Source organism: Macrotis lagotis, chromosome 1 (genome assembly GCF_037893015.1).
Source record: "Macrotis lagotis isolate mMagLag1 chromosome 1, bilby.v1.9.chrom.fasta, whole genome shotgun sequence".
Classification (NCBI taxonomy): domain Eukaryota; kingdom Metazoa; phylum Chordata; class Mammalia; order Peramelemorphia; family Peramelidae; genus Macrotis; species Macrotis lagotis.
The window spans coordinates 30,792,847-30,816,617 of record NC_133658.1 but is presented as its reverse complement, the minus strand read 5'-3'; the positions used below and the strand labels follow the sequence as shown (position 1 = coordinate 30,816,617).

The window sequence follows — 23,771 nt, the reverse complement described above, 5'->3', positions numbered from 1 at the left end:
CTGTGAAACATAGTCTACCACTTCCATGCCAAGAAACCAAATTACTTCCATTTGAATTGCCTTTGGAAGATTCTGATGATGATCTGGTAGAGAGGCTGACAAGCATCCAAGCTCTGCTACAGATAGCTCAATTATGATTGGCTGACCACCTTGTTCAAATGTCAAGCATGTGCTTGCCAAAAAGATATTTTATGGAGAGCTCAAAAAGGCAAGAACTCACCTGGCTGGGGGGTGGGGGGAGTTTCAGAAAAAGCATTACAAGGATACTCTCAAGATCATTCATAAGAAACTTGGAATTGATTGTGCAATATAGAAGACACAGCCACAGACCACTACACATGGTATACCCTCATCAGAGAGAAAGCTGTAATCTATGAGCAAGATAGACTAGAAGCACCTCAAAGTAAAACTGTGATGCACAAGTTTAAAGAAATCTACCCCGTGTTTTCATGGATTATTTGTGCCTGATCGGGGATAGAGCACTCTGAGCTCATATTGATCTGTTCAGCTAGTCAGACACACGGCAAGACTCTTACATTGTTATATCATCTTAGTCCACTTCAAGAAGAAAAAGCAGCTACCAACCAAAGAAGCCAGCATTATCAGTTTCAGAGTTTGTATTTGAACCCCATATCCCAATAACAAAGTTCAGAAGTATATTCAACAGAATACATTGCCACTATTCATATTACCCTTGTTCATTGATTTATTCAGCCACGTTGACTTACTTTCCTTTTTGCTTATTTATTCATATTCTGGTTACATTTATTGACTGGTGCATTCATTCATTTAATTATTGGTCCCTTTATTGATATGCTCATTGATTTTTTCATTAACTCCTTCATTGGTTACTTTTATTGATTCATTCATTTAGCCATTCAATCATTTCCTATCTATTTCGAAATGACTGCATGATTTAGTAGAGTTACCTTCTCAGCCATAAACATCTGGGATTGAGTACTATCTGGCTACATATAGACTGTGTGACTCTGAGTAAATCATTCCATCTTTCAGTGTTCTGAGTAACAGTACAACTACAAGTCCCAGAGGATCAACCAATCTAAATATGGAACAATATTTTCCACATCAGGGATCTCCCTACACCTGTGAAGACATAAGTGTTCTCCTTAGTCTGATTTTTTGCTTTGTTTATTCATTTTCTTTCATTACTTATTGGTACTACCCCAACCTGTTTTTATAACAGCACATGGATTTCTTAATTATTTCAATACATCAATTTAATAAGGACAGGCACTTTCAGAATTTTCATCTGATAATACCATGTGGCTCTGATGGACAATATTTTTAAGACTTTCCTGGAAATCAGTCTGAAAGAATGCAATCTTGTGCAGTTTCTATTTACCTTTTATGTGATAGTAATGTAATCATGTCTTTCATTTTCTTTTAGTGTTTAAATTTCTATTTCCCTAGAATTGGCTTCTCTTAGCCTGTGGGACTCTTTCCTGGAAGATAGGGAAGATAGATAGTCCTTGCCATGAGCTTCTTCAACTCCCTTAATTATGCTTTGAGCCTATCTAACCACTGAATCTTTTTTTCATGAAACAGGACTTCAAGGACCCAAAATTGTGTCATAGACTTCATTCATTTCTACTTCTTTGTAAGAAAAATCCCAGTGGAGGATAAGGGGAGTGGGAGATAAGCTGTAAATATTTAGCCTGTAAGGGTTAGAAGCCCTTCTCATTTAAGAAAGATATTTTGTTTTGATTTACTTATCATTTGGTTCCCATTGATGTTCTGCATTTGTTCACTGACAGGATCATTTTCTTCCTGGGAATCAGAATATGGCATCCAGGGGCAGCTAGGTGGCACAGTGGACAGAGCACTAGCCCTGGAGTTGGGAGGACCTGAGTTCAAATCTGGACTCAGACACTTAATATTACGTAACTGTGTGGCCTTGGGCAAGCCACTTAACCCCAGTGCCTTGCAAAAAATAAAAGAAGAAGAATATGGCATCCAAGGTTATGGCCCTATAGGCTGCTGCTCTGCAGACTATATTGACAGAGAGTGGGTATGCTGGTTCAGAACATCTGTGTCGATAGATAAATCTATAGAGAGATACATGACAGGTAGATGACAGATAATTAGCTAAATGTATTCATATCTAGGTAAATTTATATGTGTGCATAGTGCATACAGACAGCACCTATCATATGTGACATGCACACATATATGTACACATCCTTTGAACATGTGTGCATATGTCTATATTATGTGTATGTGTGTACTTCCATATTGCACACATATTTTAGATGTCTTTATGTATTTTATTTTTGCTTGTTTTTGTCATACCTGGTACTCGAAAGACCTAGACTAATATAATTAAAGTTTGAAAAAAGCATTTCTATGGAATCTGACAGTAATTGTCTCTTTCCTCTATGACTCTCACAAATGTTTAACTACCTCCAGTAACTCTAAATTCATAATTGTGTTCGGACAAGCTTTTCCACCAATTAATTGCAACAGCTTATAAAACTGAACACTCTTTTTTCTGTAGGAAGAAGACAAGACACATTTTCAGTTCAGTAGAAATACATTGTTATCAAGTGCTATTTAAATATCTGACTGTTTGCCAGAGTTTTACAAAGCTTTGATTGGGAATAGGGATGAAGATTGTAATTGAAGAAACAGGCCAAACCAATTGCTCCATTGGAGTCAACCTGGGATAATGGCATCATCAGTCCTGGCTCTAATCTGACAATGAATGAATAGTGAACTAGCCACATAAAGCAGTCTTGTGATGGAATGACTCTTGTTCTTTGTTTTACAAGTTGATGGCCTGGATTTGCTATGTCAAAGGTTTAATGGCTCCTTATTTGGGACACTGTAGCGTCTGTCTTTTGTGAGAGTAAAAACAGATTTTTCTTATGATATTTGTTAGGATATTTGTGTTTTCTGACACCTCATCAGGAAAAGGCCTATTCATGGCAGTGACTAGAATGTGAAAACATATTTTTACATTTAAAAAGCAAAGATATAAGTTTATATAAATAGTTTATTGACTCTGAATGCAGACATCTTGATTATGAGCTTCAAAATAAAAGTTCATTTTACCTCTGTTGTTCATAAATAGAAAAATAATAAACTGATCCCAAAGAAGGAGTGCAAGTTTGTTTGATATGCATCAAAAAGCCCCAAAAGCAAAGTAGGGAAAGGGGGAAGGGGGTTCCTGAAATCTATTTTGTTATAGACATTCAATGCATTTTCACCATAATCAACTGTTTGGAAAGGTGCATTTAACATGGTGAAAAAAGCTTACTACAGAAGACCTTGAGTTTCAGAAATGAAACCGATAAATCTCAGTATAAGAAGAATCTATAAACAATTTGGCAAGCCTGACTTACACCTGCTGTTCATGTTTTATGCATCTCTCTCTCTCTCTCTCTCTCTCTCTCTCTCTCTCTCTCTCTCTCTCATCCTTTTCTCCCTCCTTGTCTCTTTCTATAAATTTCTTTTTCATCCTCTCTCATCCTTTCTTTAATTATCTATTTTCTTTCCCTCTCATCCTTTCTCTCTCTGTCTGTCTGTCTCTGTCTCTGTTTCTCTCTCTGTCTCTAACTCTGTCCCTTTGTCTCTGTTTCTCTGTGTCTCTGTCTCTCTCTGTCTCTGTCTCTGTTTTTCTCTCTGTCTCTTTCTCTGTCTTTGTCTCTGTCTCTGCTTCTCTGTCTCTTTCTCTGTCTCTCTGTCTGTCTCTCTTTCTATCTATCTATCTATCTATCTATCTATCTATCTATCTATCTATCTATCTGTGTATGTCTCTCTCTGAAAACAGTTGAGTATCGAAAGAAGCTGAAGAATACAGGAGACAGAGGAGCACAAGGTGACCATTCCAAACAGGGAATAAACTCAGTGAAAGAAAAACATGGAGTTGGCAGATGGTAAGTCATATGAGAATAAAAACAAGAAAATCTATGCCTATTACAGAATAGTAAAAGAGAGCCTGGTAGCTAGATGGTGCTGTGATTAGAACACCAAGCATGGAGTCAGGAAGATTCCTCATCATGAGTTCAAATCTATCCCAGACACTAGTTCTGTGACTTTGGGACAAGTCCCTTAACTCAACTTACCTCAGTTTTCACATTCAGAATAAGCTGGAGAAGGAAATGGAAGACTGTTCCCCTCTTTCTACCAAGAAAATTAGAAATGGGGTCATGAAAACAGACATAATTGAAAAAATAACTGAAAAATGGAAGTGAGCTGGCAAAGCTGTGAATGACTTTGAAAGACAAATAAGGGACTTCCTCTCCAATGTACCTTGCTGACATGGAATAGACTATTGGAAATAGCAGAACAGACCTCCAGCCCACAAAGGAGAAGCAACCAACCTTTTCAAGATGAGTCTAAAAGTATTTTATCTTCAGACTATTGCTGAACATAATAAAATGAAATTTCATAGGGATAATTGAAAAGTGTTATACTTAGGAGGAAAAAAAAAGTTAATTTCACAACTCAAGAACAGAGCATTATGACTGGAAAACAGTTCGTGTTAGAGCTCACAGGAAAGTCAAAAATACTAATTTATTCTTGAACTGTATTAATAAATTTTAAAAATCTTCTAAGATTAAGAATTGATAGTCACATGAATCCCTTTCTAGTCAGATGATATCTGGAGTATTTGTTAGCCCTTGACACAAGTCTTAAAATGAAATTGACCATGGGAATGACAAAACAAAAATTATTGATAGAGAAATCAAACCCAACAAAAAAGGAAACAGTATGAGTACATTTAATTCTGCATATTGATATCAAGTCATCTGTAGCAAATGAATAACATTGTTGGGATTCTGATAAAAGGTAGTTGTGAAATATCACTACTCTTAGTCCTTAAGTATTGAAGAGATCCAGCCAACCAAATGATTGTAGACATGAGGTGCACAATTACATTTATCATATGCAAGGCAAGCTTCTCGCTGACCTTTGCCAGAATCATTTCATCCCAGGGAATGATTTATAGGAAATAGGATTATTGGAGATAGTTTGGCTGCTATAGTAGTCTCATGACCTTAAATGTTTTCATTTCCTCCTTTCCCAGAGAGGCACGAGCATGTTATATGTAGTGACAGAATGCAACCATATGATATGTCCAAACCTGTTTCTAGATGGACTAATAGTCAGTACAGTTTATCATTTCAAATTTTGCATCTTTGAGTGGAGAACAACTCATCAGTATGATATTATTGGCACTGACTTTAAAACTAGAACAATGTCTTGGGACTATATTGCTCTGCTCTTAATATCCTTCCTAGACCTCATTCTCAACAGACCCTCCCTGTACCCATCTCAGTCATTCAGGGAATCAGGTATCTGAATCTTCCTTCCTCAATTTGGACAATGGATGCCATGTCCCTATGTCACAGGACCAACTAACTCATGTTCAACTGCCATTCACAAAAAGACCCTTCTCCACTTAAGCCTTCAAAGTGTGAAGTACCATGAGACAAGAGAAGGTTGTAATTTTTAAAACAGGGAAAACAATCTGCAGACTATTGACTAATGATGCTGGCATTGATTCATGGAAAACTTTTCGAAAATTTTTTTAAAGAGATGATTGCCAGACATGAACATAAAGGAGTGATAATAAAGAGGTTAAATTGGGAGGCCAGAGAATTTTTATCTGAGAAGAGAAAATGCATAAAAGAAACTATCTTCAAAGACTGCAAGGACTGGGTAAGGAAAGGGACTTAGATTACTTCTGCATGAGGTAAAAGAACAAAAAGAAGAGCTTTTAAAAATACAATAGGAAAATTTAAATTTGATATAAGGGAAAACTTCTAGGGATTAGAGCTATTCCAAAAAAGAATGGGATGCTTTGGGAGCAGAGGGTTCTGCTCAATGACTGTCCTCAATATAAGAATAAAAGATAATATTGCCAGATAAAATGGTAGTGGGGGGGTACTTTTAGGGTAAAGGTTAGATTAAACAGTTTCTGGGGTTTATTTCAACTTTGAAATTTTGTGGGTTTTTTCCCTTTGATATGAGTTATTTAGTATTTGACACAATTAGGGACTTACTGAAAGCTATTGAGGACTGCCCTAGTGTGGACAAAGTATATTACCCACTTCTGAGTGTGTGAAAAACAAATTTCAGAGTTCATCCAAGGGCCAAGGGATCAAAGGATGATCCTATTCCTCAAGGCTTTTGTGAAACCATTGTTTTAACATTTTTATTGGGTTTTTAGATTCTCCAAACTTCTGCATCCTAACTTTTAGCAATAAAGGTGTCATTTCCTACAGCTGTGGGCTCTAGGATATAGAGGAAAAAGAAAAACAAAGCAAATATATTTTTAAAAAAACAAAATCAGTATAACGAGAAAGCCAATGGTTATTTAGTGTTTACCACATTTCAGTAACTGTTATATGTGTATTTTATAAATATCTCATTCGAGATGCAAACAAAATGAAACAACAAAAAAATTTTTGAGATTCAATGCGATGAGTTTTTACATCAGTTCTATTCTACCATTTTCTATGGGTTTCACAAAAAGTTCACTGCCCCTCCAAGCCTCAATTCACATTATATAAACTTAGCCCTACTTATATCACAATAAATACTGCCTGTCAATAAATGTATATATTCCTTTATCCATCCCTTCACTGTTAACTTTACTTCTCTTAGTTTATGGCCAGATTCAATGCTCTTACATTAAGGTTTGGGACCTTCCCAATCAATCTTGGTAGTCTATTTTTCTATTCTTCATTGTAATGGGTGATTAGTCAATTAGGGTCCAGTTACAGAATGATGGAAGATATAGATAGTTGGAGAACCAGCCTTTTGAAATTCGTGACATGTAATAAGGAGGACTAGCTACTTCCAGGAAAGTATTAATTCTCTTTTTTTCTGCTTACTTCACATTTGGTAAAAGGTCTTTAATTCTCTTCTGAACTAGAATTGTTGTGCATTTAAAAAAAAATAAACCAAAAAACAAACAAACAAATACTGAATGACAAAACTCTTCTTTCCATGGTTGTGTTCAAATGAGTCAAATGTGATGCTATTAGTCTCTGGAAGGGGAGAGGGATTTCAGATGTTTATCTGGAATGCTTCCAAATGTGAAATGCTACTAATGCTTCTAATCTAATTGTACCTATTCTTAAGTAAAGAAATTTTTGTTCCAATCAAGGAGCTTGTTCCCTCTATCCTTACCCACCTCACTTATTTTCATTTTCTCTCTGACCACAGGTCACTTACATACTACCCAAAAACATTGCTATGCTTCCCCATCCTCAAAAATCCTTAGTTTATTCATCTGTCACCTCCCTGATATCATGGTCCTCTTCAAGAAGAAGGATAAACAGCCGCAACATCAACATCAGCTGCTACTAATGTTGCTGCTGCTACTGTGAACATTCAATGCAAACGACTGCAAGCTTAAAATGTTCCAGGGATTATTCTAAACACAGATTAGTATGTCACTTCATTAACTTGTCAATCATCTGCTTCTCTTAGATTGTCTCTACTCTTCTGATTCTCCAACTTGTCTCACCATTCCTTTTAAATTTCCTTTACTGCAGCTTCAACCAAGATCTACCCACTAATTATGGATTCTATGTCCCAAGGTTCCTTTTCCTCCACTCTTTGCATACATTTTAATTTTGTGATCTCATCAGCTCATAAACATTCAATTACCATTTCTATTTAGATAATTCTGAGATCTACCTGACCAACCCTAATCCCCTGACCTTCAATCTCATACATCTCCAACTGGCTCTCATAAACAGCTTAAACCCAAAATTTGCAAAACCAAATTTATTATTTTCCCTAAAAAGCTTCATTTTTTACTAGTTTCTTTATTGTTGGCAAGGATACCACTGCTTTTTTTCAATCTCTCAAGTTAACTAACTAGGTTTCATCTTCAATTTCACACTTTCACTGAAAATATCCACTTACTTGTCAGGTCTTGTTTCTACCATAACATTTTTATTTTGACCCCACATTTTCCCCTCTCATAATTCAATCATCCTTTGGCAAGTCTTTTAGACCTTCTATATGAGTTATTGTAGGTTGATCTCCCTGCCACAAGTGTCTCCTCACCTTAATCCATTCTCCCCTTAGGGTTCACATTCATCTCTCCAAAGGGCAATTCTGATAAAGTCAACTTCTCCTTTCCCATTCAGTCAACTACTTTTGTTTCCTATTGCCCCCAGGGTCAAATACAAAGTCTTCTCACTTTCAAAGTTATTTGTAACTTGGCCCTTTTCAGTCGTTCTATTTTTCTTACATCTTATTTCTCTTCTTTCATTTAGTGGCATTAGCCTCTTTGTTGTTTTTTTTTTTCATACTATAGTCCATCTCCAAAATCTGTATTTTCTGTAACTATTCTCATGCCTAAAATTCTATTCCTCCTCATTGTTTCCTGGCATCTCTAATCTCTGTTTTCCTTCAAACCCTAGCTAAAGTCTCAAATAAAAATTTCCTAATTTCCTTCAATGCTAGTCCTTTTTTCCTGAGATCATTTTTAAATTATTCTGTAGGAATCTTACTTATACCTTCTTATTTGCTCATTGTCTCCCTCAATGTATTAGGGGCTCCTTGAGAGCAATGACATATCAAAAATTAGAATTTTTAAAAATTTTATATCAGTAGAAGAAGAAAAATCTTTTGATAAAACATGACTCATTTTCTAATTAAATTCTTGAAAATATTTGTATAAATGAATTTTGCCTTAAAATGATGAAAAGTATGTATAACCATCAGCAACCATTATTTGTAATTGGGATAAAATAAAAGTCTTCCTTATAAAATCAGGTATGAAACAGGGAGGTCTAGTATCAATGTTATTCAATATTTTATTGGAAATTTTACCAATAGAAATAAGAGAAGAAAAATAAATTGAAGAAATCAGAATTTGGGGTGAGGAAATAATGATATATCTTTTTGCAGACAATATGATGATATTCCTAGAAAATCTCAAAATTTCAACTAAAAAGTTAGCTGAAATAATTGAGTTTTAGCAAAGTATCAGAATGCAAAGTAAATTCACATAAATCAACAATATTTATCTTTATCACAAACAAAACTGTGAGAAAAAATAGCAAATTATATATTCCCATTTAAAATACCTTTAGACAGGATAAACTATCTCAGGGGTACACAGTCAACACAAACTCAAGAACAATGCAAACAAAAATATAAAAACAAATTTTATACCTTTAAAATTAATTAAATAATAGAGAAATAGTAATTGTTCATTGGTAAGCAGAGCCACAATAATAAAAAATGATAATTTTATGCAAACTAATTTATATATTCAAGCTATCCCAATTAATTTTTTTAATTTTTAGTTTAACTAGAAAAAATAATGACAAAATTCATTTGGAAGGACAAAAAAGTCAAGAATAACAAAGGAAATAAAGGGAAAATATAAAGGAAGGAGATTTAGCAATACTACACTATATAATAAGGTAATAATTATCAAAACTATCTGTTAATGGTTAAGAAAGAGAAAGGTAGATGAATGGAATAGAGTTGACATATAATTTACAGCATTACATAAGTACAACCAAGGATTCATTATTAAGTTAAAATTGTTGGGAAACCTGGAAAGCAATTTGGCAGAAACTAGATAGAGAGACAGAGAGAGAGAGAGAGAGAGAGAGAGAGAGAGAGAGAGAGAACAAAGTTAATTGTAAAGTGGATAATTTTTAAGTTAAAAAGGTTTTGTATTAATGAAACAAATGTATTCATAATCAGAAGGAAAGTAGAAAATTGGGTGGGGGGGAGATTTGCAGTTTCTCAGAGGAAAGCTATTTAGACAGTAGTCAGAATAAGTCCAAGATTAAGAATTTGGAAGTAACTGCATGTTGCTTCATTAAAGGATCACTGTATATTACCTTCTCCTATCTCTGTTTAATCATTTATCTGAAAAGATTCTTCAGCACTCATAATCTTAATTGTATAAAGAATTTTGTTGAATCTATAAGAATACAAATCATTCCCCAAGTGATAGTCAAAGGATATAAACAGATAATGTTCAGATGAAGAAATCAAAACAAACTATAGTCAAATGAAAAAATAATCAAAATTATTACTGAGTAGAGAAATGCAAATGAAAACAGCCTATCAGACTGGCTAAAATAATTGAATGGAAAAAACACCAAATGTTAAATGGGATATGGAAAAAGAATGGGACACTAATTCATTGTTGGTAGAATTATGAATTGATCTAACCAATTTAAAGAGGAATCTGGAATTTTGCTCAAAGAGTTATCAAAATTGCCTATGCCCTTTGGTCAAGCAGTACCACCACACTATGTGATCCATTTCTGAAGATGAATAAAGAAAAAAGAAAAATAATAAAATGTTCTAAAATGGTTATAGCAGCTCTCTTGAATGAAGATGTTGTGGAATATGATTGTGATGAATATTGCTGTTCTGTAAGTAATGATGAGTTAGAAAAAACATGGAAAGACTCATGAAATAATAAAGAACAAAATAAGATTATTATGGTAACATTAGCATTTTTAATATTTTTACTATTTTATACTACTATGTCATAAGAAATGATGAGATTAATGATATTTATAAAATTTGAGACTTGTACAAAATAATGGAGTGAAATGAGAACCAGGAGAACAATGCATACAGCAATAGCAATATTATTTTACAAAACAACTTTGAGCAACTAAGATTTTGATATTATAAATTTCCAAATTAACTAAAGAGAACATTAGAAGAATGTTAGAAAAAAAAGATGCTATTTATACTCAGAGAAAGAACTGAATAGTTTTACAAACACACACACACACACACAAACACATGCATACATGCACGTGTGCAGCTCACGTGTCTTAAGAGTAATCATCTCTAGGGTCAGAGTGGGTAAAGAAGTAAAAAAGAAATATACGTGATACGTTTATTATCTATTTTATTGCAAGTTGTACATAATTGATATGCAGTTTCATGTGCAATTATCTTTTTTAATATATTATGCAATGAAATAAAGACCGTGGACTATTTTTTCTTTTCTTTTCTTTTTTCTTTCTGGTATTCCCAGTGCTAAGCAGTGACCAGCATATATTAGGATATAATCACTTCACTGGACTCAAATCTTATAAACTTTGGTAGTTTAGAAGAATACAAGGGTCCAGGAACTGAAATTCATGATGGATCTTATTGGTTGCCTACCAGATGTTGTGTTATTGTAGCTATGAGGAATTTCAAAAACTATATCCTAGCTGTTTAAAGACAAAACAGTTGCTATACCTTATCTTGAAGCAAGGAAGCTTTTTCATTTCATACCTACTATTCTGTTTGAAAGTAAGGAGGGAAGAGTTAATCCTTTTTAATAATTCCTGCTCTCCCCAAGGAGTATGGTGGGTGATGTGTCACAATTGTGGGAGGGGGAAAGAAAGGTATGTGGTTTTTTTTTTACTATTTCTTTTTAGAAAATATAACTTTCTAAAACCTAATTGATATATTGCTCATTAAATGATATTGTGAAATCAGTTATTAGATCAATCAATGATTGACATCTGAGAAGTGCCAACTATAACTGGAGATTATTATTGAAAGAACATACTTAAATGGAGAGAGAAGCCAAGAGCAATAACAAGACATTACAGACTTCCACAGAAATGAAATCTTAGGCAAATGATAATGTAGTTTGCCATATTCTAGAAGCATTACTTGTCAGAGTGAATGAGAGTTGGAATAAAGACCCAAACTATGCATATTGATCCAGTGTCTTTCAGGTATCTTTTGGTTGCTTTTTTTTTTTTATATATGGAACACTTCACAAATTTGCGTGTCATCCTTGCGCAGGAGTCATGCTAATCTTCTCTGTATCATTCCAATTTTAGTATAGGTGCTGCCTAAGTGAGCACTTTTGGTTGCTTTTTAGACAACTAGTTTATATATTCAATGGAATTGCATTCTAGAACATCTGAGTAGGAGTACGTCCTCCTATACTTAGTGACCTTGGACAAGTCACTTAGCCTCTCTGCATAATAATAGCACCTAACTCAGAGAGTTATTGTGAGGATCAAATAAGTACCTATTTGTAATATGTCTTGCATACTTTAAAGCATCCTATAAATGCCAGTTATTACAATGTCTATTTAAGTATGTTATTTTATTGAGATAGCTAGTTCTATTTTTATTAGCACTTCATTCTGCTTTTCAGTAGATCTTAAATTTTTAATAATAATAATAATAATTATAAATAATAGACAGGTATTATTATAAGCCTTGAGGATAAAGAATAAGAACAGAAATCATTCCTACCCTCTTGGAAGTTTATATTTTATTAAAAGAAACAAAACATAGAAAGCAAAATAATTGTAAAATAATTTTTGAGTTAGGTATACCAGCATTTAGTCGAATCAGAAAAGATTTCAGATAGGAATAGGCAACATGGTTGAGTTTTGGAGGAAGCTAGAAATTCTGGGTCGAGAGGGCAACCTATACAAAGACAGGCAGATGAAGAATTGCCTGGGAGTCAACTGGAATTGTTGCTTTCAACGCAAGAGTGTGTGAAAGAGAGAAATATTACATAGGCCTGGAAAAACAGGACTTTAAATGCCAAAGAAAGGAGTAATTACTAAAACCTATCATTGAGCAAAAATAATAATTTACCTGAATCTTTGATTTAATAATTATAATAATTTATGTTTATGGAGCATTTTACAGTTAGCAAAGCAATTGATAGTTTGTGAGGCTAAGCCTAAACCCTTAATGGAGACTAAAAGAATTATGTGTGAACAAATTAGGGCTCAAAACAGAATTCTCTGAGTTTCACAAAATTAATGTTTCAAGTGTCAGAGATAGGAGTAGAACCCAGATTTCTCCTGACTCCAAATCAACCAATTAATGAATAATATTTATCAAATGCTTACTCTGTTGCATGACTGTGCTTAGTTCAGGAGGCAAAATGAAGTCTCTACTTTAAAGGAGTATATAATCTCATTGAGATGCTTACAATCTAATCAATTTAGCATTCTATTCATTTGATATTTCTGTGTTCCTGTAGCAGGGTCAAATAAATTCAGGGCTATAGCCAGTCATTCTGTTTCATATCTGGCCACTGGTCTCAGGTGACTCCAGAGGAGCAAGTGAGATTAGAGAAAAATCACAGCAGCCCCTCATTCAGATCCATGAATTTGTAATAGCATCATCTCCCTTAATGTAATGGTCTTCTCTGAAAATGAAGGACAAACATCATCTTCATCAAATAAAGTAGAACATTATGAAGTAAAATTTTTGCAGGATGAATAAAACAGACAAATTCCATGGAATTCATAGTTAACCATGAGTATGTATACCTGGCTTCTGTATAACAGTAATTTAATTCACTTAAGCAAATACTGAACACATAGTCTATAGGAGGCAGCCTCCCAAATACTTGGAAAATCTATGTTCTTTGGTCATCTTTTCATTCCTCCTTTTATCTACAAAGTATTTCCATTAAATATTAAAGAGATTACTTTCTAAAAGAACACTCAGGGAGATTATTGACTCCATCAACAAATTCTATAATGCTACATGTCTAAAGAGGACCTATCTTGCATTTGCGCTCTAGTCCAGATTGTCTTCATATCCACTGATGAAAGATGTCATTTCCTATATTCATGACTGAACTTCACTTTTTTGCCTGTTCCTTGGTACCAGGATTGAACCTAAGAAATAAAGAAACTCAGATTTGTAAGAAACTTGAAATGTCAATCAACCTAACCAAAAAAGAAAGAAAAAAAAAGAATCTCCTCTTTTATATGACTGGCAAGTTATGAGAGAGTACATTCTATTACTGTGTAACCCTAATTGAGAGCAGGTTATTTCTCTACTCAACTGCCCTCAGATAGACCATGTTTTGATTATTCTGGATTTTTTTTTGCTTCTTTGTTTTTTTTGTTGCTTTAAATTATAGATAGGAATTAGACTTATGATCCCATTGATCATAAGTTGAAGGTCCATTTAATAAGGGCCTATACTGTTTTTTTTTTAAAATAACATAGGGTGGCTAGGTAGTGCAGTGGATAGAGCACCAGTCCTGGAGTCAGGAGGACCTGAGTTCAAATCCGACCTCAGACACTTAATAATTACCTAACTTGGTGGCCTTGAGCAAGCCACTTAACCCCATTGCCTTACAAAAATTCTAAAAATAAATTTAAAAAAATTTTAAATAACTTATAGTTTTCAACAGTGGTCTGGGACAACGACTGACTTGCCCAGGGTCACACCACAGTCACCTCTCTAATAATACTTGGACACGTTTATTCTGAGGAAGTTCATTATTATAATTTAAAGCATTTACCAAGAGTATGCTAATAATTTCATCATATTTTCTCCCCCAAATCTGGTGAAAATACAAAATTCTAACAGATATTTACAAACAGAAATGATTGGGGGGGAAGCTTGAGTTTGGGAGCCACTGATCAAATTTTGAGGATTCTTTTATCTTTTAGATCCTATAACATAATTCCTAATTTTCATTTTTTCTATTATCTTCCATAGGATCCTTAAAATTCTTGAAGATTACACAAAGTTTTAAAAGTAAGATATTAAATCATACTATAAGTAATTTTGTAACTATAAAATCAGATTCATGTTCTTAGGATAATAATATCATAGATTTAGAAACAGTTACTTCATCTAAAACTCTTATTTTATAGGTGAGGAAACAGACCTTAGAAAGTTAAGTGATTTTCCTATACTTCTATATATTATAAAATATCAGTTAGAATTTGAACTCATAGTGCTCAGCAGCAGAGATACAAAGAAAGGCCTCACTTACAAGGAGTTCACATTGTACGGGGGAAACCATATGTGAATAACTATAGTGCATATAAGACAAATAGAAAATATTTGGAGTGTAATTTCAGAGGAGAATGTATTAATAGCTTAAGGGATTGAGAAAGTTCTTCGGAAGTTGTGATGTAAGTTAAGTCTTGAATCAAGCTAAGTATTTTAAGAGGTACAAGTAGGCACAAGTAATACCTTTTTACCATTGGCTGTAGGACTCTTCCCTTTCACAACTTTCTGAACTTTCACTCATCATTGCCTACAAAATAACATGATTCTGACTCCTCCACAATCTGATTCCAATTTATCTTTCCAGATTTTTCACATATTCTTCCTACTTTTTGTTTCTATACTCTAACCAAAGTGAAAGACCCTATTATCCTTTCTTGTTCTCTCCTGCTAGTTACTTTGATAATAACATTATCATTAACTGGAATATTTTATTTGCTACCCCTCCTCCAAAAACAAAGGGTTAAACCTCTGGGTTTGTAGTCAGAAATCTCTGACTTCAAATCTGCCCTTAGATTACTAGCTGTGTAAAACTGGACAAGTCATTTAACTTGTATAAAATGAGCTGGCAAAGGAAATGACAAACTATTCAAATTTCTTTGCTAAGAGTGTCTCAAAAGGGATCATGATGAATTAAAATGATCAAAATAACTGAGCATGAAATAACTGAAATAGACTTCCTGCCAAGATGATGGAGAGAAGACAGGCACAGTACTAGTCTCCTTGATCTTCTCTCCTGATCTTCCCTCATATATAATATGAAAGAAACCTCTTAACAGAAATCCAACCTACAAAACCCAGAAATAGAAACTAGGAAATCTACCTCAAGGTTTGTCCTCCAAGATTATGGGTGAGCCAAACGTAGAAGGGGGCTTCTGCCAGCAGCACAGGACAGAGTCAGAGTCTGAGAGCTCGCTAGCCTGATCAGTGGGGCTGACTAGAACCTGGAAGCCTAAAAATAGAACAAGCCAGATGGACCACAGAGTCAACTAGGGAGCAGAGGCATTGGTTGTGGCACTGAAATCTGGAGCATGCCTGCAGAGCTGGAGGGTGAGTTCCATTGTTCCTCTCTGAACCAGCCCCTCAGCAACACAAGGTCTTAGGAAAATGAATAAAGGTCAGAGTAAAGGAGGGCCCATAGGGAAATTCCTAGAAGGAAAAGACCCTAACTGAGAGAGACCTAGAACTTCTGAGGAGAATATGAGTTGGTCTCCAGCACAGAAAGACTTCCTTGAAAAAATCAGGAAGGAGTTTAAAAATCAATTGGAAAATTTGGTAGAGACAATTAACACCTTCTAACAAGAAAACAAATCATTGGAAAATACAATTGGACAAATGTAAAAAGAAAACAATTCGCTCAAATCCTCAATTGGTCAAATGGAAAATTTTCAAAACTGGAATTGACCAATTGGAAAAGGAGCCTGCAAAAAAGTAAATGAAGAAAATTCTGCTCTAAAAAAAAATGGAGTCTGTGGAAACTAATGACTTCATGAGACAGCTACAATCTGTTAAACAAAACTAAAAAATTGAAAAAATAGAAGAAAATGTAAAATACCTCATCAGCAAAACCACTGACCTTGACAATAGAATGAGGAGAGACAACCTGAGAATGATAGGTATTCCTGAAAACATTGAAGAGAAAAAAAGCCTGGACTTAATATAGAGGATTTAGAGATGGAAAACTGCCCTGATATCATGGAATCAGAGGGGAAAATTATTATCAAAAGAATACACTGATCCCCTCCAGACAGAAATCCTAAAATGAAAAGACCAAGGAATGTTGTGGCCAATTTCCAGAATTATCAGATAAAAGAGAAAATCCTGCAAGCAGCCAGAAAGAAGCAATTTAGATACCAAGGAGCCACAATAAGGATTATATAGGCCCTTGCTGCATCAACATTAAGGGATTGAAGGGCCTGAATGAGATATTTTGAAGAGCAAGGGAGCTTGGAATGCAGCCAAGAATCTACTACCCAGCAAAGCTGAGTCTTCTCTTCCAGGGGAAAAGATGGAAATTTAATTTTTTTTTGAAAGAAATCATTCATTTATTCATTCATTCATTCAAAGGAAGCACAGGGATTTGGAGTTTGCAAACATCATGGGTCACTCTGTGTGACCTCAGTTTCTTTGCCTATAAAAGGAGTGAACTGATGTAAACGATCTGAGTTCCTTCCACCTTCTCTATGTACTCCCAGAAGAAGGCAGCCAGTCTCCAGGGGTGGATCCAGAAGCAGATCTGGAACCTGCCTCTCCTTCCAACCCAAAGGGGCACTCCCGGACTAGCAGTCACACTTGTTTTTTAGTTAGTAGGAAACCTACTCCTCTAAAAGCTTCCTCCCACTTTCGGTTGCCCCCCCCACATACACCCCAACACTCTCATGGCCCCCCTTTGAAGAGGTCCTTCCTGGGCACGTGGGATCTTGGGCCTAGTGAGCTGGGTTCCCTATTGGGGGGGGGGGGGGGGGCTGAAATCACCGTGCTCCTGATCCGGCCACCGGGTTCCTGGCTCGGGAGACCCGCGGTGCGCCCCGAACTTGCGTTTCCAGTCCCACCCGTGGTAGATGTGCAAGGAAGCGCCAGGCCCTCCCTCATCTGCCACCTCCAGAGCCTTCTAACCCATCCAAGGTCCCCTGGGGGAGGGTCTCCTTTCTTGGGGGAGGGGGGTGTCTCTTTTCGTGAAGCCAATTCTCAGAACAAACGAAGCACATGTTCTGGCCAAGTATAGGATCCCTAGGAATAGTAACAGCAAATCCACCAAGTTCACGGTCACATGTGACACGTGGCTTTGAACTTGCCCCAGACAGGTGCGGCAGGCCCGCTGGCGCCACGCTGAGCTCCCGCTGCATGGGACCTGGCAGGGAGGGGGCTCCCTCCTCCGGGCGGGGCGTCAGTCAGCGCCGCTCCGCTGCCAGCCACTTGGGGTCCCGCAGAGACCTCCCGGGGGGCAGGAGCGCTCCCCGGGCAGCCCTACGTCGGGGCAAGGGCTCCGAGGCACTGCGGGGCTGCAAGAGCCCCCAGCCGGTGCGGTGCCTACCTGGGCGAGTAACCGGCGGCGAGTAGAAAAGATGGAAATTTAACAAAACAGAATACTTCCAACATTTACTGATGAAAAAAATCATAGCTTAATAGAAAATTGTACATCAAAGAGTAGGCTCAAGAGACACATGAAAAGGTAAAGAAAAAAACTGCTAAACAGTAAGTTGAAACTAACTATATCCCCTCCTGAGAGAAAGATGCTTGAAACTCTTGAGAATTGTGACTCGGGGGTGGCTAGGTGGTGCAGTGGATAGAGGACGGGTCCTAGAGTCAGGAGTACCTGAGTTCAAATCCAGACTCAGACACTTTATAATTAACTAGTTGTGTGGCCTTGGGCAAGCCACTTAACCCCCCTTGCAAAAACAAAAACAAAAAAAACAAAAAGAGAGAGAGAGAGAGAGAGAGAGAAAATTGTAACTCTATTGGAGAGAATATACTTAGCCAGAAGTGATGGACACTCATAACATTTCTGTGACTCAGATAGAAGGATTTAAAAACAATGCCTCCTTAAAAAGGGGAACAGTAAGGAAATGGGTGGATGGAGGAGACTGAATGTGGTAAATCTCATTATATTAAGAGGTACAAAAGACCTATTGTAATAAAGGGGAAGAAGGGAGGAGCTGAGAACCACCTGAATCTTTCTGTCATCAGACTTGGCTTAAAGTTAACTTACAGAAACACTAAGTTAAGAAACTTATCTTACTTTTCAAGTATTAAAAAGGTAAAAGGGGAGGGAAGGTATGGGGAAGGGGAGAAAAAGGGGAAATGACGAAGGAAAGGAGGGAAGAAGAGGAAAAGGGAAAGGGGAAGGAAAGAGGAGGGAATTGATATAGGAGGGCAAACACATGGAACGGGGTGGTATTCAGAAACAAAATACTGGGGAATATGGATAAAGTAAAAAAGGGGGGGAATAAAAAGGGAAGATAGCATGGAGGGCAATAAATAGTTAATAATTATAACTTTGAATTTGAATAGGATAGACTCATCCTTAAAACATAAGCAAATGTTAGAGTGGATTAAAAACCAGAATCCTACAATATGCTGCTTTCAGTAAACTCATTTGAAGCAGAGAGATACATATAGAGTAAAGATGAAAGGGTGGAGCAAAATATATTTTGCTTCAGCTGAAGTAAAAAAGCAGGAGTAGCAGTCCTTATCTCAGACAAACCAGCTGCAAAAATAGATAGCATTAAAAGAGATAAGAAAGGAAACTATATCCTCCTTAAAGGTACCATAGACAATAAAATAATTTCAATACTGAATATGTATGTACCCAATGGCATAGCATCCAAATTTTTTTTAAATTTTTTGCAAGGCAAATGAAGTTAAGTGACTTGCCCAAGGCCACACAAATAGGTAATTATTAAGTGTCTGAAGCTGGATTTGAACTCAGGTACTCCTGACTCCAGGGCTGGTACTCTATCCACTGTGCCACCTAGCCACCCCATTGCCCCACCTAGCCAGCCCATCCAAATTCTTAGAGGAAAAGTTGAAAGAGCTACAGGAAGACATAGACAGCAAAACTCTACTAGTGGGAAACCTCAACCTCCCACTCTAAGATTTAGTCAAATCTAACCATAAAATAAACAAGAAGGAAGTTAAAGAGATAAACAGATTGTTATTAAACCTAGACATGATAGACTTATGGAGGAAACTGAATGGGCATAGAAAGGAATATACTTTTTTTTCCTGCCGTACATGACACACAAAAATTGGACATGTACTAGGGCATGACAACCTAATGATCAGTTGCTGAAAGGAAGAAATAGTGAATACATATTTCTCAGATCATAATACAATAAAAATCATATGCAATATTAGACCAGGGAGACAGACCCAGAACTAATTGGTAACTAAATAAACTCATTTTAAAGAATGAGTGGATCAAACAACAAATTATAGAAAGAATTAATTATTTTATCCTAGATCATGACAATAATGAAACAACATAACAAAATCTATGGGATTTACTCGACAGCTGTCAGAGGATATAGTATATCTTTAAATGCTTACATGAATAAGTTAGAGAAAGAGGAAATCAATGAATTAAATATGCAACTAAAAAAATTAGAGAAAGATCAAATTCAAAAAACCCAATTAAATACCAAATTAGAAATTATTAAAATTAAAGGAGAAATTAATAAAATCAAAAGCAAGGAAACTATTGAACTAATAAATAAAATCAAGAGTTGGTTTTATGAAAAAACAATAAAATTCATAAACCACTGGTCAATTTGATTTTAAAAAAGAAAAGAAAAAAACCAAATTACTAGTATCATAAAAGAAAAAAGTGAACTCACTACCAATGAGGAGGAAATTAAAATAATAATTCAGAATTATTTCTCCCAACTCTATGCCAACAAATTTGACAATCTAAGTGCAATGGATGACTATTTACAAAAATATAAGTTGCCCAGGTTAAGTGAAGAGAAAATTATAAACCTAAACAACCCTGTCTCAGGAAAAAGAAATTCAACAAGCCATTATTGAACTCCCTAAGGAAAAATCTCCATGGCCAAATGGATTCACAAGTGAATTCTATCAAACATTTAAAGAACACTTGTTTCCAATTCTGTATAAACTCTTTGTAAAAATAGGGGAAGATGGAACTCTGCCTAACTCTTTCTCTGACACCAATATGGTGCTGATACCTAAACTAGGAAGAATTAAAACAGAGAAAGAAAATTATAGACCTCTCTCCCTAATAAATATAGATGTCAAAATCATAAATAAAATCTTAGCAAGTCAATTACAACAAGTTATCACTAGGATAATACACCATGACCAAATAGGGTTTGTTCCAGGGATGCAGGGTTGGTTCAATACTATCAGAAATCATATGATTGTATCAATAGATGCTGATAAATCTTTTGACAAAATACAGCATCCATTCCTACTAAAAACACTAGAGAGTGTAGGAATAAATGGTTTGTTCCTTAAATACATAAGTAGTATCTATCTGAAGCCATCAACAATCATATGCAATGGCTATAGATTTGAGGCATTCTCAATAAGATCAGAGGTGAAACCAGAATGCCCATTATCAACACTACTATTCAATATCATATTAGAAATGTTAGCCTCAGCAATAAGAGAAGAAAAAGAAATTGAAGGAATTCGAATTAGGAAGGAAGAGACAAAACACTCACTCTTTGTAGATGACATGATGGTATACCTACAGAATCCCCCCCAAAAATCTAAGAAACTACTAGAAATAATTAGAAACTTCAGCCAAGTCACAAGATATAAAATAAACCCTCATAAATCTGTGACATTTCTATATATGATTAGCAAGACACAGCAGAAAGAGCTAGAAAGAGAAATCCCATTCAAAGTAATCTCAGACAATATAAAATACCTGGGAGACTACTTGCCAAGGCAGACTCAAAAACTTTTTGAAAACAATTATAAAACACTTCTCATACAAATAAAAACAGACTTAAATAACTGGACAAGCATAAACTACTCATGGATAGGCTGAGCTAACAAAATAAAAAATGACAATTCTACCAAAACTGAACTACCTGTTTAGTGCCCTACCAATCAAAATTCCAAAAAATTACTTTAATGAGTTAGAAAAAGTTGTAAGTAAATTCATATGAAGAAATAAAAAGTCAAGAATTTCCAGGAATTCAGTGAAGAGAAGTGCAAAAGAAGGTTGCTTAGCATTACCAGATCTAAAATTATTTTATAAAGCATCAGTCAGCATGTATGGTTCTGGCTGAGAAATAGAATGGTAGATCAGTGGAATGGGTTAGGTGCAATAGCGGGAAATGATTATAGCAATTTGCTATTTGATAAACCCCAAAGAGTCTAGCTATTGGGGTAAAAAATCTCTCTTCAATAAAAACTGTTGGGAAAATTGGAAGTTAGTATGAAAGAAACTTAGATTAGACCAACACCTCACACCCTATGCTAAGATAAGATACAAGTGGATACAGGATTTAGACATAAAAAGAAATATTATAAGCAAACTTGAAGATCAAGGAATAGTTACCTGTCAAATCTACGCAAAGGGAAGCAGTTTACATCCAAGGAAGAGATGGAGAACGTCATTAAAAACAAGCTATATAATTTTGATTACATTAAATTAAAAAGTTTTTGCACACATAAAACCACTGTAACCAAGATTGAAAGAAATGTAGTAAATTGGGAAACAATTTTTCAACTAGTATTTCTGACAAAGGACTCATTTCTAAAATATATAGAGAACTGCATCAGATTTTTTAAAAAAAGTCATTCCCCAATTGACAGATGGTCAAAGAATATATAAAGGCAATTGACAGATGAGGAAATCACAGCAATCCATAATTATATGAAAGATTGCTCTAAATCATTACTTATTAGAGAAATGCAAATTAAATCATCTCTGAGACACCACCTCACACCTCTCAGACTGGCCAATATGACCAGAAAGGACAACGATCAATGTTGGAAGGGATGTGGGAAATCTGGGACACTATTACACTGTTGGTGGAGCTGTGAACTCATCCAACCTTTCTGTAGAGCAATCTGGAATTATGCCCAAAGAGCAACAAAAATGTGTATACCCTTTAATCCAGCAATACCACTTTAATCCAGCAATACCACTACTAGGTCTGTACCCTGAAGAGATTATGAAAATATTATTATAAAAATATCACTTGTACAAAAATATTCATATCAGCCCTGTTTGTGGTGGCAAAGAATTGGAAATTAAGTAAATGTCCTTCAATTGGGGAATGGCTTAACAAACTGTGGTATATGTCATGGAACACTATTGCTCTATTAGGAACCAGGAGGGATGGGAATTCAGGGAAGACTGGAAAGATTTTCATGAACTGATGCTGAGTGAGATGAGCAGAACCAGAAAAACATTGTACACCCTAACAGCAACATGGGGGTGATGATCAACCTTGATGGACTTGCTCACTCCTTCAGTGCAACAACCAAGGACAGTTTTGGGGTATCTGCAATGGAGAATACCATCTGTGTCCAGAGAAAGAACTGTGGAGTTTAAACAAAGACCAAAGACTATTACCTTCAATTTAGGGGGAAAAAATGTTATCTTATTGTGTAATTTTGTGATCTCTTATACTTTACTTTTCTTCCTTAAGGATATGATTTCTCTTTCATAACATTCACCTGAGATCAATGTATACCATGGAAACAATGTAAAGACTAACAGACTGCCTTCTGTGGGGGTGGGGGGAGGGAATAAAAACTGTGAAGAAAATTGTAAAACTCAAAATTAATAAAATCTTTCTAATAAAAAAAGAAATAGCTGAAATAACAACCCCCAACCTAAACTCGTTGTGAAAAAAATTCCACCCTCAAATCAAGACTCAAATCAGAAGATTTTGCCTTTATAAAGCTTTTCTTCTTTTTTCTTTTTTTGGCAAGGCAATGGGATAAGTGACTTGGCCAAGATCACACAGCTAGTAACTATTCATTGTCCAAGGTCAAATTTGACCTCAGGTCCTCCTTACTCCTGAACCATACACCACCTAGCTACCTCTAAAATTTTTCTTAACCTTCCCTCTAGAGGTGAACATTACTATATGCTCCTGAAAGATCCATATAATACTTTTCCTCTATATCTCCATTTCTATGTATCTCACTGTTAATGCATCATAGAAAGGCATGTAGTAGTCTACATTCTCCTATTAGACTTAATCAAGGGGAGGAAGATTGAATTTGAACTCAGGTCCCCAGATCTGTGTTTTATCTACCTCTCTACATCCAGTGATTTATTCAATATCTTGTCTATAGCATCAATTTGACACATATTTCTTAGATTATATACCAAAGGAATGCCAACATCAAAACATTAATTCCTTAACATTTTTGGTTTCTGATTAAGATTGATCTACTGAACCATGGGAAATAATATTCCCAGCCCCTTAAAGAAGTAGGAGGGGGAGAACTTGCCCTGTGGCTAGACAGAAGGAAGTAAGGTGATTAACTGGATGGATTATAGAGCACATTCCATT

General features: G+C 35.5%; 1 non-coding gene across 1 annotated transcript; it reads right to left on the bottom strand.

The window, feature by feature from the left end:
• Positions 1 to 11,733: 11,733 nt before the first annotated feature.
• LOC141510374 (U6 spliceosomal RNA) lies at positions 11,734 to 11,840 on the bottom strand. The gene has a single exon (XR_012474870.1). It is a non-coding gene; the product is annotated as a U6 spliceosomal RNA (small nuclear RNA).
• Between the last annotated feature and the right edge of the window lie 11,931 nt (positions 11,841 to 23,771).